Source organism: Octodon degus, unplaced genomic scaffold (assembly GCF_000260255.1).
Source record: "Octodon degus isolate 3935 unplaced genomic scaffold, OctDeg1.0 scaffold00148, whole genome shotgun sequence".
Taxonomy (NCBI): Eukaryota; Metazoa; Chordata; class Mammalia; order Rodentia; family Octodontidae; genus Octodon; species Octodon degus.
In genome coordinates this window covers 5,228,593-5,239,467 of record NW_004524724.1, presented here as the reverse complement: position 1 = coordinate 5,239,467, position 10,875 = coordinate 5,228,593, and the positions used below count along the sequence as shown (strand labels likewise).

General features: G+C 48.2%; 1 protein-coding gene across 2 annotated transcripts in view; it reads right to left on the bottom strand.

Annotated features, from left to right (window-relative positions):
* Ncald (neurocalcin delta) overlaps positions 1-7,580 on the bottom strand; it is a 432,618-nt gene extending 425,038 nt beyond the window's left edge. Inside the window, exons 1-2 of one of the 2 annotated variants that reach the window (XM_023702327.1) lie at positions 7,467-7,580; positions 6,891-6,964 (exon numbers count right to left, since the gene is read on the bottom strand). The gene's annotated coding sequence lies outside the window, so the exon portion shown is untranslated. Of the gene's footprint in view, positions 1-6,890; positions 7,101-7,466 lie in introns of those variants that run through there. The other variant, XM_023702325.1, reaches the window with a different exon arrangement.
* Positions 7,581-10,875: the final 3,295 nt, after the last annotated feature.

Genomic DNA, 10,875 nt, shown 5'->3' with positions numbered 1-10,875 from the left:
TACGTCATCGATCACTTTCCTCTTTGGCCCCATAATCTTCTTGATCAGAAAATTTGGGACACTACCGAGGTACATGACATTACAGTACAAGTTCTCAATGCTATATACATTGTTTTGATGTGTTGTTTAGAGAATAATGATAAGAAAAATATGTATGTCCAATACCATTGCAGTTTTATTTTTTAAAGATTCTTGGCCCATGTTTGGCTGAGTTCATGGATGCTAACTGACAGGTATAGAAAGCCAGTCATGTTCCATACACAAATAAGGAGAAACACACATCTAATCTTCACTGCCGGTTCTCTGGGAGGAGAGTTTATCCTCTGTGCATCTGTGTCCTAAATTCTTCCTCTTGTGATATCATCATAAGCATACAGTACTTTTGTAATTAGGCAAAGAAGAACTTTAATTTTAAGTGGTGTGGAAGACATCTACACAAAATGGACATGACACTGAAAATTAGGAAAAGAAGTAAAGCAACTAGTATGACATAATATGAAAGAGACATGTCCAGCCTCATTAGTAGTCAAAGAAATACAAATGAAAAGAAAGTGGTTTTTTTTTTATTACCAAACTAGAAAATAAAATTTAGTGATGATAAAGCAAGAAAAAAGAAAATAGATCCACACAATGTGCAGTGTTCTAACCCATTTGGAAAACAAATTAGCAAAATGTGTTAGGATTTCTTTTTAATGTTCTTTTTTTGTTTTTTGGTTGTTTTTTTGTTTTTCTGTTTTTTTGCAGAACCGGGGAATGAACTCAGGTCCTTGTGCTTGCCAGGCAAGCACTTATTCTACTGAGCCATCTCCCTGGCCCCTCTTTTTAATGTTCAAATTTTCAATCTATTAAATCCACTGGAAACACATCCTTAAATAAGAAAAGGTTCTTATAAAAAACTGATAATGCAATTTTTTTTAATTTTAGGGAAGGGTCTACAGGGTGTTCAGGGTCTCACTACTAGATCAGTCATAGTGATCCTCCTGTTTACAGCCTCCCAAGAGCTGGAATTACAGGCTTGCACCACAACACCCAGTCTCAATCCACGTCTCAGTATGCCCTGGGGGCAGGGGTGGCACAGCAGGCCTGGGGATCGAACCCCCAGCCCCTGCACTGCCAGGAAGCACTTTAATCCCCTGAGCTATTTGGCCAGCCCAATAATGTAAATTTTAATGTTTGGCCAAATGATAAAAAGTAGAGTAGAGTTCTTTTTATTCGCGGTACCAGGGATTGAACTCAGGACCTTGCACTTGCCGGGCAAGTGCTTATTCTACTGAGCTATCTCCCTGGCCCCCAAAAATAGCCAAGATATATCCATTCAATGGTATGGTACCTAGCCAATAAAAATTATAGAATTAAATGACAATTGAATGGCACAGTTACATGGAAAATAATTTTAAAATACATATAAACATAACTATGTTATAATAAAAAACCCTCTATTAATAATGAAGTATTCCTGGTTGCTTTTGAATATTTCTATTGTAGGTAATTTCTTCCCTCTTTCTAATTTTCTATATTGTTCTGATTTTATCTTATAATAACAATGCTAATTGTGAGGGCAACAGTACAGAGGAAACAGTGCCCAGAATATGCTGGGAAACATTCTTTAAATGTCTTCCTGTTGTTTCCCAAGCAACCACAGAAACCAGGACAGACTTTAGGCCTTTCTCTAGTCCTCTGGGTCAGCGTGCATGGCTCGCAATATCCTCCACAGGGCAGAACGGTGGGGACTCAGCACCATTGGCTTCCTGTCCCTGGCTGCCACTTCCAGCGAGAGCATTTCCTCTGTCTACCCCTTGAGAATATTGTGATCATGTGACTAAACAGACACTGGGGTGTGTGTGTGTGTGTGTGTGTGTGTGTGTGTGTGTGTCCCCTCCCATTCCTCAAGGACAGCAAGACAAATCCAAAGGCAATGATCAAGCCATCTGTCTTTTTTTTGGGTGAAGGGGGTTAAACCAAGGATTGAACTCAGGACCTTGCACTTTCCAGGCAGGCGCTTAAGCCTCTGAGCTATCTCCCCAATACCTGACCACCACCACCCAGCCATCTGTCTCTAAACACCAGAATAACAATGCAGATTCATGTGTGCCCAAAGGAACCCAGCCAGGACAACACTCTAATATCAAACAATTGCACATAACACCACTGGCATCTATCTCTCCTCTAGAACCTGCTATATAACCCAGATTCACTGGCTCAGACCCCTCCGCAGTATTTCATACCCATTCCTAACACTAAACTATGAACATTCCAAACCAAACCCGTCATGCAACACTATGGATCTGTATGTATTATGTAAATACATAAATTTTATGAAAATCTTTAGGTAAAAATAACAGAAGCAAATATCCCAAATATTAACTCTGCCTGCCCTTGAACATTTGAATTTTGCATAACTACACAATCATATTTCTAAAAGTATAGGGGTAAACTACAGATTTTAATTTCTACTTCTAAAATACATCTTTGAAAAAAAATTCTCTGCACTGTTTCTAATAGCAGGCGCATTTCAGTAAGAAACAAGATCCCTCTAATTTTCTTCTGTTGTAAAGCCAAGTTCCTGCAATATCACATATCAAAATCTCTCCTAAAAGGTAGGGTGCACCTGCCCCTCTGGAGTGGCAGAGAGGATGCTGTGGTTGTCACCGCAGACCAGAGCTCCAGGGAGTCCTAGCTGCTCAGTGTCAGAGCCAAGGCTGAAACCGGGTTAACCTGGCCTCAGAGGAGGATGTTCTTTCCACGACAATACTGCAGACCAACTGCACAGTCCTTCCTTTGAATACCAAAAATATACCTTACCTCAATTTGATTTGGTCAACCTGTGAATAAATAGCTGTTAGCCACTTCACTAAGGAAAAGACTATCCATGCAAAATTCACCATTCTGAATGAAGAAGGTGCTAAATGACTCAATTTTCAAATAGCTAACTAGTCCCCAAAATTAGAAGTACAGGAAGGAAGCTATACATGACCTTCAGACAATGGAAACAGAAAAAAAAAAAAAAAAAAAAAAAAAAAAAAAAAAAAAAAAAAAAAACCAACAGTCTGGTAGAGGGGAGGGGGAAAAAAAAAAAGAAGGTATAGAGGGCCCAAAAATAGTTTCCAGCTTATCTCTGCTTTAATAGCAGATTAGCATGTATTCTCTTGGAAATGTTACCCAGGCAACCAGAACACAAAGACAAAGATATTTGGGAAAATGTATGTATATAAATCTATTTTTGCTATGATCACTACTAAAAGAAAATCATTAACTAGGAGACTATATTAGGAAAAACAGGTAGGGACAAAAGAAACTTGTAAATGAAGGAGCCTAACCACCACCATCTTGATCCAAGACCTCTTGAAATGGAACAGCCAGCCCTGCCATCCAGCCTTGTTCTTGGCAGAGAGCCCCATCCCTCTCACCACCAGCCGGCAAAGACCCCATGGCCTGTGCTGCACACAAGCTGTGGGTCTGGCCTCAGCCCACAGCACCCCTCTGAGGTTTGCTCTGCATAAACCCATCCAGTGGAGTTCCAATCGGCTTCTTCTTTTCCACTTTCTTGGCAGTTAGCAGGTACCAAATGTGCTTTAGGTTGCACAGAATTGGCCACCTGAACAAGAGGCTCTGGCCCACTGCCTCAAATCAAACTCAGGCCAACAAATAGGCATGTCAAAAGCAAGTTTTTTCTGTATTTTTCAAATGTCATGTTTCTATCTCACAAGCCAAAGGCAGTCAATACAATGAAAACTGGTAGGCTAGCAAGTTTTAAATACATTTGGGCCAAGCGTGGTGACACCCACCTGTAAACCCAGCACTTGGGAGGCGGAGGCAGGAGGATCACTGAGAGTTGGAGGCCAGCTCAGCTGACCTGAGCTATATAGTGAGTTCAAGGCCGGCCTGAATACATAGCAAGACCCTGCCTCAAAAAAATAATAATAATACTTAGAAAATTACTTTAAGGGGGGCAGGGGAGATGGCTCAGTAGAATAAGTGCTTGCTTGGCAAGCACAGGGACCTGAGTTCAATCCCCGGTTCCACCAAAAAAAAAAAAAAAAAAAAAAAAAAATTACTTTAAGGGCCATTTAACGAGGGTGACTCAGTGTCCCTGTTTGTCTGAACTGCCTGGGACAGCACCATCTGTACCTGCTGTTTTGGTGTAGTTATCAGGAAACACAGCCTTCTCACTCTGAAAAATGTCCTGTGTGACTGGTAGACTACAGAGTTCCTTATGTTTGCAGAGAAATATTTGCTGCGCCAGCTCCAAGGGTGGTAATGTACAGATACGTATACATGTGATCTAAACAACCCTGCAATAGTGCAGCTGAGCAGACAGACCTACACCTGAAGGAAACGGAAAAGGTAGCACGTTCCTCGGTTAATAGCAGAGACAGAGTGCACCACTCATGCGCATCACCGCAAAGCACTGCCGACAAACACCTTCAAACAACCCTAGAACTAGGCTCCCTCTTGTTTCACAGAAGAGACAACTCGAAGTCATCTCCAGAATTCCTAAGTCTGACCTGCAATTTCCAGGCCTGGCCCTGTGGGTGCGGAAAACCCATCTACTGCCTGGACTGGGGTGAAGCACTGGTGCTAGCCTGCAGTATGTCCTGGGGCATGTTTCTAGAGGAGACCTGGGGTCCCCCACTGTCCTAGGGAAGCAGCTTCCTGCTTGCGGGTCCCATGTAGAACACTGCTTTGGCACAGACCCCAGAACCGAACAGCAGCTGACCACAGCCTGACACACCCAAAACTGTGAGCCAAATAAACCTTTCCTCTTGCTAAGCTGCTATTGTCTCAGGTACTGTGATGCAGACAGACACAGCTGACTGACAAATACAACCTGACTGCCCTCCTTCCAGAAACAGCCATCACTACCCTTTGTGCCCTGCAGTGGATCTAGGAGTGGCTGAACCCTCGCCTGGGCCACTTGAACCTGCCAGGACACTTAGAGCCCATGCAGGACACTGCAGAGACTGCTGCTCCAAAAGAAGCAACTGTGAAAAAAGGAAGACATGGCTAGGGAAGGCAGTGAAGGTCAGCACAGGATTCTGTGCCTGAGATACAAAGAGGGAGGCCTAGCGACAGCGCATGGGGCAGGAGCTGTGGCCCTGGCTCACAATCACTAAGGCTGCAGGGCACAGCCAGCAGGAGCTTGAAAGACAGATGGACAGACAGATACCTTCCCTTCCTATTCTCCTCCTGCCCTTTCTCTCCCATCTCCTACTGGACTCCCAGGGGCCAGAAATCAGAAGACAAAAATAGCCACTGCTCCCATGTTAGAGACCATGCTGGAGAGGGCCAGTGGGCACAGAGGTCACCTGCTGTCCTCCCCTTGCAGTTGGAATGGTCCTGAAACACTTCATGTTTTTCACAAGAGGGCTCATGCTCTCATTTTGCTCTGAGCCCCACAAATGGTACGGCAAGCAGAACTACCTTCCACTGGCAACACTAAACAGCAGATATGCCCTTCAAGGCCAAAGGACCAAAGTTAGCATGAACCCCAGTGACAGACACAGTGGCATATGCAAAGACATCAAGAGCAACTTTTCTACTTTCCTTCTTTTCTCTCCTTTGAAGCTAAGTTGAAAAGTGGTTGAGCAACCAAGATAGACTCCTGTGGGAAGCAGCAGACCCTAATTACAATGGCTTCTCCATCGCATAATACATGGCTAGGGTGCTTTCCAAGATACATGATCAATGTAACCACTAAACAGAGGAATTCACAGTCCTGGGTCAGGCTCTCCTGTGAGCCCCACTCCATGGCTTAGCCAGGGAGTTGAGAGCTCCCTTTCCCCTGCCTATGCTTCCCATAGCCACAGCCCCCACGTTGGACTCAGCACTGCAAATTCATGGGTAAAAGTCATGCCGATGGTCCTCAGCATCTACAAATGGTGTTCCCAAGGCCTGCATTAGACACAGGAATGCTGTCTTCCTAAAGTATCAAAATACACAGGTTAGAGGGAAAACACCCTCTAGATCAGCCAGATATTCAAAGAAAATGCCCTATTTCCAGTATTTGCCAGCCTTCAAACAGCCAGCTACTGACCTTCAGGAAGTCTCTCTACCTAAAAGCCCAGAAGCCTAAGCCTCTACTGCTTCTGCATTCCTTTCTGGAGGACTCCAACATCCTCAGCCTCCCCACGCAACTCTAAATCTGCAAGTCTCAGGGGACAACAACTTCCTATCCTTTACCAGAACTGCTGGCTTCAGTGCCCAGAACATGGGAGGCATCTGCCGCCATCAGCATCCTCAGTGACTGCAGGTGACCTGTCTGAGAAGCTGGGCTGGGAGACACCAGAGCCTATTCACTGTCCTGGCCAAGCCAGCGCCACACTGTGAGGGGATCAGTGTAAAGCATCCCACAGGATAGATGCGGAGACCAAGCAAGTTCTTCCTGGAAAGTGACAATGACACCCTAGCCCTCCACCACAACATTCTGACCCCCACCCTTTCTGAGCTCAGGAATCACAAACACTGCACAGTTCCCCACAGTCTTGGACACAGCTCATACCCCACCACTGCCCTTCACAACTCAGATCCCGCCACCTTCATGAACCAACTCGACTTCCTTTTCATTCACATGGCTGCTATTCTTAAAAGAAGAAAAAGAAATGAACAACATTGCCTGGGATGTGGAGACACTGGCACGTTTGCACAGCACTGGTAGCTGTGTAAAGCCCTGGTGCTTTGGAAAGGTATGGTAACCACCCAAAAGTGAAACCTATAGAGTTACCCTAGCACCAAGCAACTCCGCTTCTAGTGCAAACCCAAAAGAATTGAAAACAGAAACAGATATCAGCACATATCCATCCACCCATATTCCTGGCAACATTGTGCACAGCTGCCAAAAGCTGGAGACAATCCAGTATCCACTGCCAAGACAAAGCGTGGCAGGTACTCACCACAGGATGTTCCTCGGCCTTGAACCAGAAGGGAATCCTGACATGTGCTCCAACGTGGGTAAGCCTTAAGGACACTGTGTTAAGGGAAACAAAGCAGTCAAAGAAAGATGAAGCCTGTTAGACTGAACTCTGAGGTATCGGAAATAAGCATACACACAGAGAAAGGGCAGGAGAAACAGTGGTCATCAGGGACCCGGACGGCGGAGGCAGTGCTGGTTAGTGGGAGTGGCGCCCAGCAGTGGAGGGGAAGAAGCCCTGGAGTTGGGTGGAGGTGGAGGCCGCATAAGAATGTGGTGCACTTAGTGCCACAGAGCTCCACTCTCAAATGGTTCAAGTGGGAAATACTTTGCATATTTAACCACATTTTAAAACACATTCAAGAAATATTTATTCTTTGCCTGAGAGACATCAGTGAACAAAATGGAAGGGTACTGTCCCCATACACAGGATTCCTTACACTCTTACCCTCGTCAATCTGTCCCCCATTCCTCAGGGACAGGGAACTGAGTTCTTCAAGGCACAGCCTAAGAACCTAACACAATGTTGCACATGTAGGCACTGCTCAAAAACACTTACTGAATAACTAAGTAAAAGCCCAGCTGCGGGAGGCAATATCTTCTCTTGTGCCCTCTTGCTGGGCAATAATTTAAATTTCTCCAAGTTATCTGGCTGTTTCTAGGAACAGAGAGGCTTTAAAGACATGGACCACAGGTAATTGTCCTCAGTGCATGAATTGTGGGTTCCCAATCAGAACTTGCCTGCTTCTCAGACACACACCTGGAGCAGGCAACTGTGCGCTGCTAAGCCTGTGCCCACAACCATCCATCCGAGACGGATACTCACGGAACCATAGTGACATGAGGCATTTTGCATCCACTGTCCAGGGGGCCATCTTCTAGCAACAGTGTTATGACTTCCTGTTATAGAAGCACCCAGCTCCTGCTTCGGGATGGCATGTGTGACAGAGCCCAAGCAGTACCAGGCAGCACCCAGATGAGAGGACCCATGGGACCTGAGCAGTGCTATGTTGCTGCCCCCCCAAGGTGCCCAAAGAGATGGACTAACCCCCGGAATCAGAAGCCAAATTAAACCTTTCCTCCTTGAGGTTGTTCTCAAATATCTGGTTACAGCAATAAAAAGCACCTGACCCAAATCCTTAAAAAAATAATCATCTCCTTGAAAACTGATTGCAAAATCTATGCCACTTCCTCCTAGTCCCTTGCTGCTGATGGACACTGTGAATGGACCACAAGACGTGCTGCATATCCTGGGAAGCAACGGAAGCCTCGGGGTCTGCTCTCATCCAGCCAGTCCCAGACAGCCGGCACCCACACTCCCAGGGAGCTGCCCCAAGCCAGGCCTTCTTCCCTCCTGACTCGCTGCACAACCCCCTCACCCAACCGCCAGGCTGTGAGAGAAGCAAGGAAATAGCGGGTTCAGATCACTGCCTTTCTCCATTGTGAATCTGGCCCACACAGTTAAAAAGATCGCCTCAGAGAAGGTCCCACCTTCATGTGCTACGGTTCTTCTCAGCAACCCTTGACTGGGTCCTTAGCACTCGCCCAAGTTTCCGTCATGGTTTGTCCTCCTCTCTCCCCTTCCAGGTGGGGAGACTCAGCTCCCTATCAGAGGCTGAAGCTAAGGAGGTGGGAAACCCTGGCATCTGGATCCCATCCTGAAATTCACAGGGAACCTCTGCTGGCTGTGACCAGAGAACGAGATCGCTCAGTGTCACTTTGTGGTCAGTGTGGATAGCAGATTGGGAAAAGCCCAACTTGAAAGCCTGTGGCATCACAGAAAAAAAAAAAATGTCCGGGCCATGAATCAGACCGCTAATAGCTAGAAAAGCATGAGGTGTTCAGGGGTCATCTGCCCACAGCCCGGCTATGACCATCAGCAACCTCAGGCACAGCCAGGAAACAAAAAAGGTTAAGGAGGCCCCAGGGCTTCAGCCCAGCAAGCAGGCTGCTGAGGAACCGCCTACTCCCACTGCAGGTGCAGACAGGGTCCTTAGAATGAAATGTGAGACCCCAGAGGCTCCAGGGCCACTTCCTGGGTTCCAGTGGGTATCTGGCCATTACAGCCCAGCTTCTCCAGCCTTGTTCTCTGAGGCCCAAGTCTGTGCATGGCTCCCGCACCCCTGTCACCCAGCATCGCCCTATAGGCACTAGAGGACTGCCCGGGCCTCTCCTCCTTCCCATGGGTGGAGCTGTGCCAATGTGGAGCAGGACGCCCCCAACACCTCTATCTGGGCGGGGTACACAGGCTGCTCAGCGGCACAGGGACAGCGCCCTTCCCCGCTGTCCTTGAGCACAAAGTTGTGCCCACATCCACAGCCTCCTTTGCTTCCCGCGCCTCCTGTCCCGGCTCGCAGTACAGGGCACTGGCGCCTCCAGCTGAAGACACGGGGCGCACACCTCAAACGCGAGCCCAGTGGTCCCTCCCTGTGATCCCCGCTCAGGGCCGCACCCCCTCTGCAACGCGTGTCCCGGCTCCCGGCAGCCGGCGAGGGAAGCACCCAGCGAAATCTGCATCCCGAGGGGCTGCAGAGGCCCAGGATGCTTCAGGCCACCCGCACACACGAGCGCGGCCACCGCTCCACTCACCGCAAGCTCCCTTGTCCGTGTCGCTGTCCTCCGCCCGCCTCCAGGACAGCACGCTCACCCGCCCGCCCAGCCGCTTCCAGGGAGCCGCACGCGGGCCTGTAGAGCAAGGGATGCAAGGGGCGGGGCAGCCGCAGCAGCAGCTTCGGTGGCCCTCTAACTCCCCCCACCACCACTGTGGCTGAACCTCGGACCGCCCTCCTCCACCTTGCTCCTGGCCTCCCAGCCATGCACCTGGGAGGCAAGGTGCACTGCCGCCTCTTCACCTATGCTAGGGCCTCTAGCCAGGATACAGGGACGTGTTCCGCGGCATCCTCCACTGTGTCAGTCCCCTAGTAGGGTGGCTTCTGTCAACCTAGAGCATCTCTTTCCATGTCCTTGGGGTCCCTGCCAAGTGCAGAGGAGCTCAAAAGGGGGGGTTGGGTGGGCTCACCTGTCTTGCTGTAGTTCCTCTACCCAGAGCCTCTGAGAGTTTATACGGGTGGCTTTAAGAATAAAACAGGATGACATCTGGGAGTCCTCTTGCTCCACTGTCCATTACAGAATGTGCTCAACTGCCCAAGCTAGCTGAAGACAAGGAGAAGCAAATGCCTGTCCCTCCTTTCGAGGGCCTGCTGGCCACAGACTTGCATTCCTGACCTGCTGGCTGCCTGTCCTGACCTCTGAAAAGGCTGCTCTAACTTCTTGCCCTTGTCAGTCCTGTGACATTTCAGAGCCCAGAGAGGTCTTAGGAGCAGCCCATCTTCCTCAGTTAAAAACCTTGCTGGTTAAAAATAATTACACCACTGCCATGGCACCATGACCTGGGCCCCACTAGTTAGAGTGATTGTGACCTTCTGATATGATTGGTGACAAAAATGACAGTTACATTCAGAACCAAACAGGCACCCACAATAATTTGAGCATCAAATCAAAGTTTCATCTAATCCAAATTCTCCTTCCCTTGTTCTGCTGGTAGCTGTCAATTAAAAGACCTATTTTCTTTCTCTTTTTTTTTTTTTTTTGTATTTTAGGGAAGGGTCTACAGGGTGTTCAGGGTCTCACTACTAGATCGGACTCTTAGTGATTCTCCTGTTTACAGCCTCCCAAGAGCTGGGATTACAGGTATGCGCCACTACGCCCAGTCTCAATCTCTATCTCGGGGTGCCCCTGGGGGGCGGGACCAGCACGGCAGGCCAGGAGATCAAACCCCCGGCCCCTGCACCTGCTTGCAGGTGCTTTAATCCGCTGAGCTACTTGGTCTGCCCTAAGAAGACCAGTTTTCTAACAGGCTGGGAAACCATAACCAGACCCTGAAAGCCCTGCTTGAATTGGAGCAGCAGCCTTGTAGTCCAGGGCTTGGCTGCAGGCCACACTGGGGCCCACCTGGGGAGCTGGGCTCT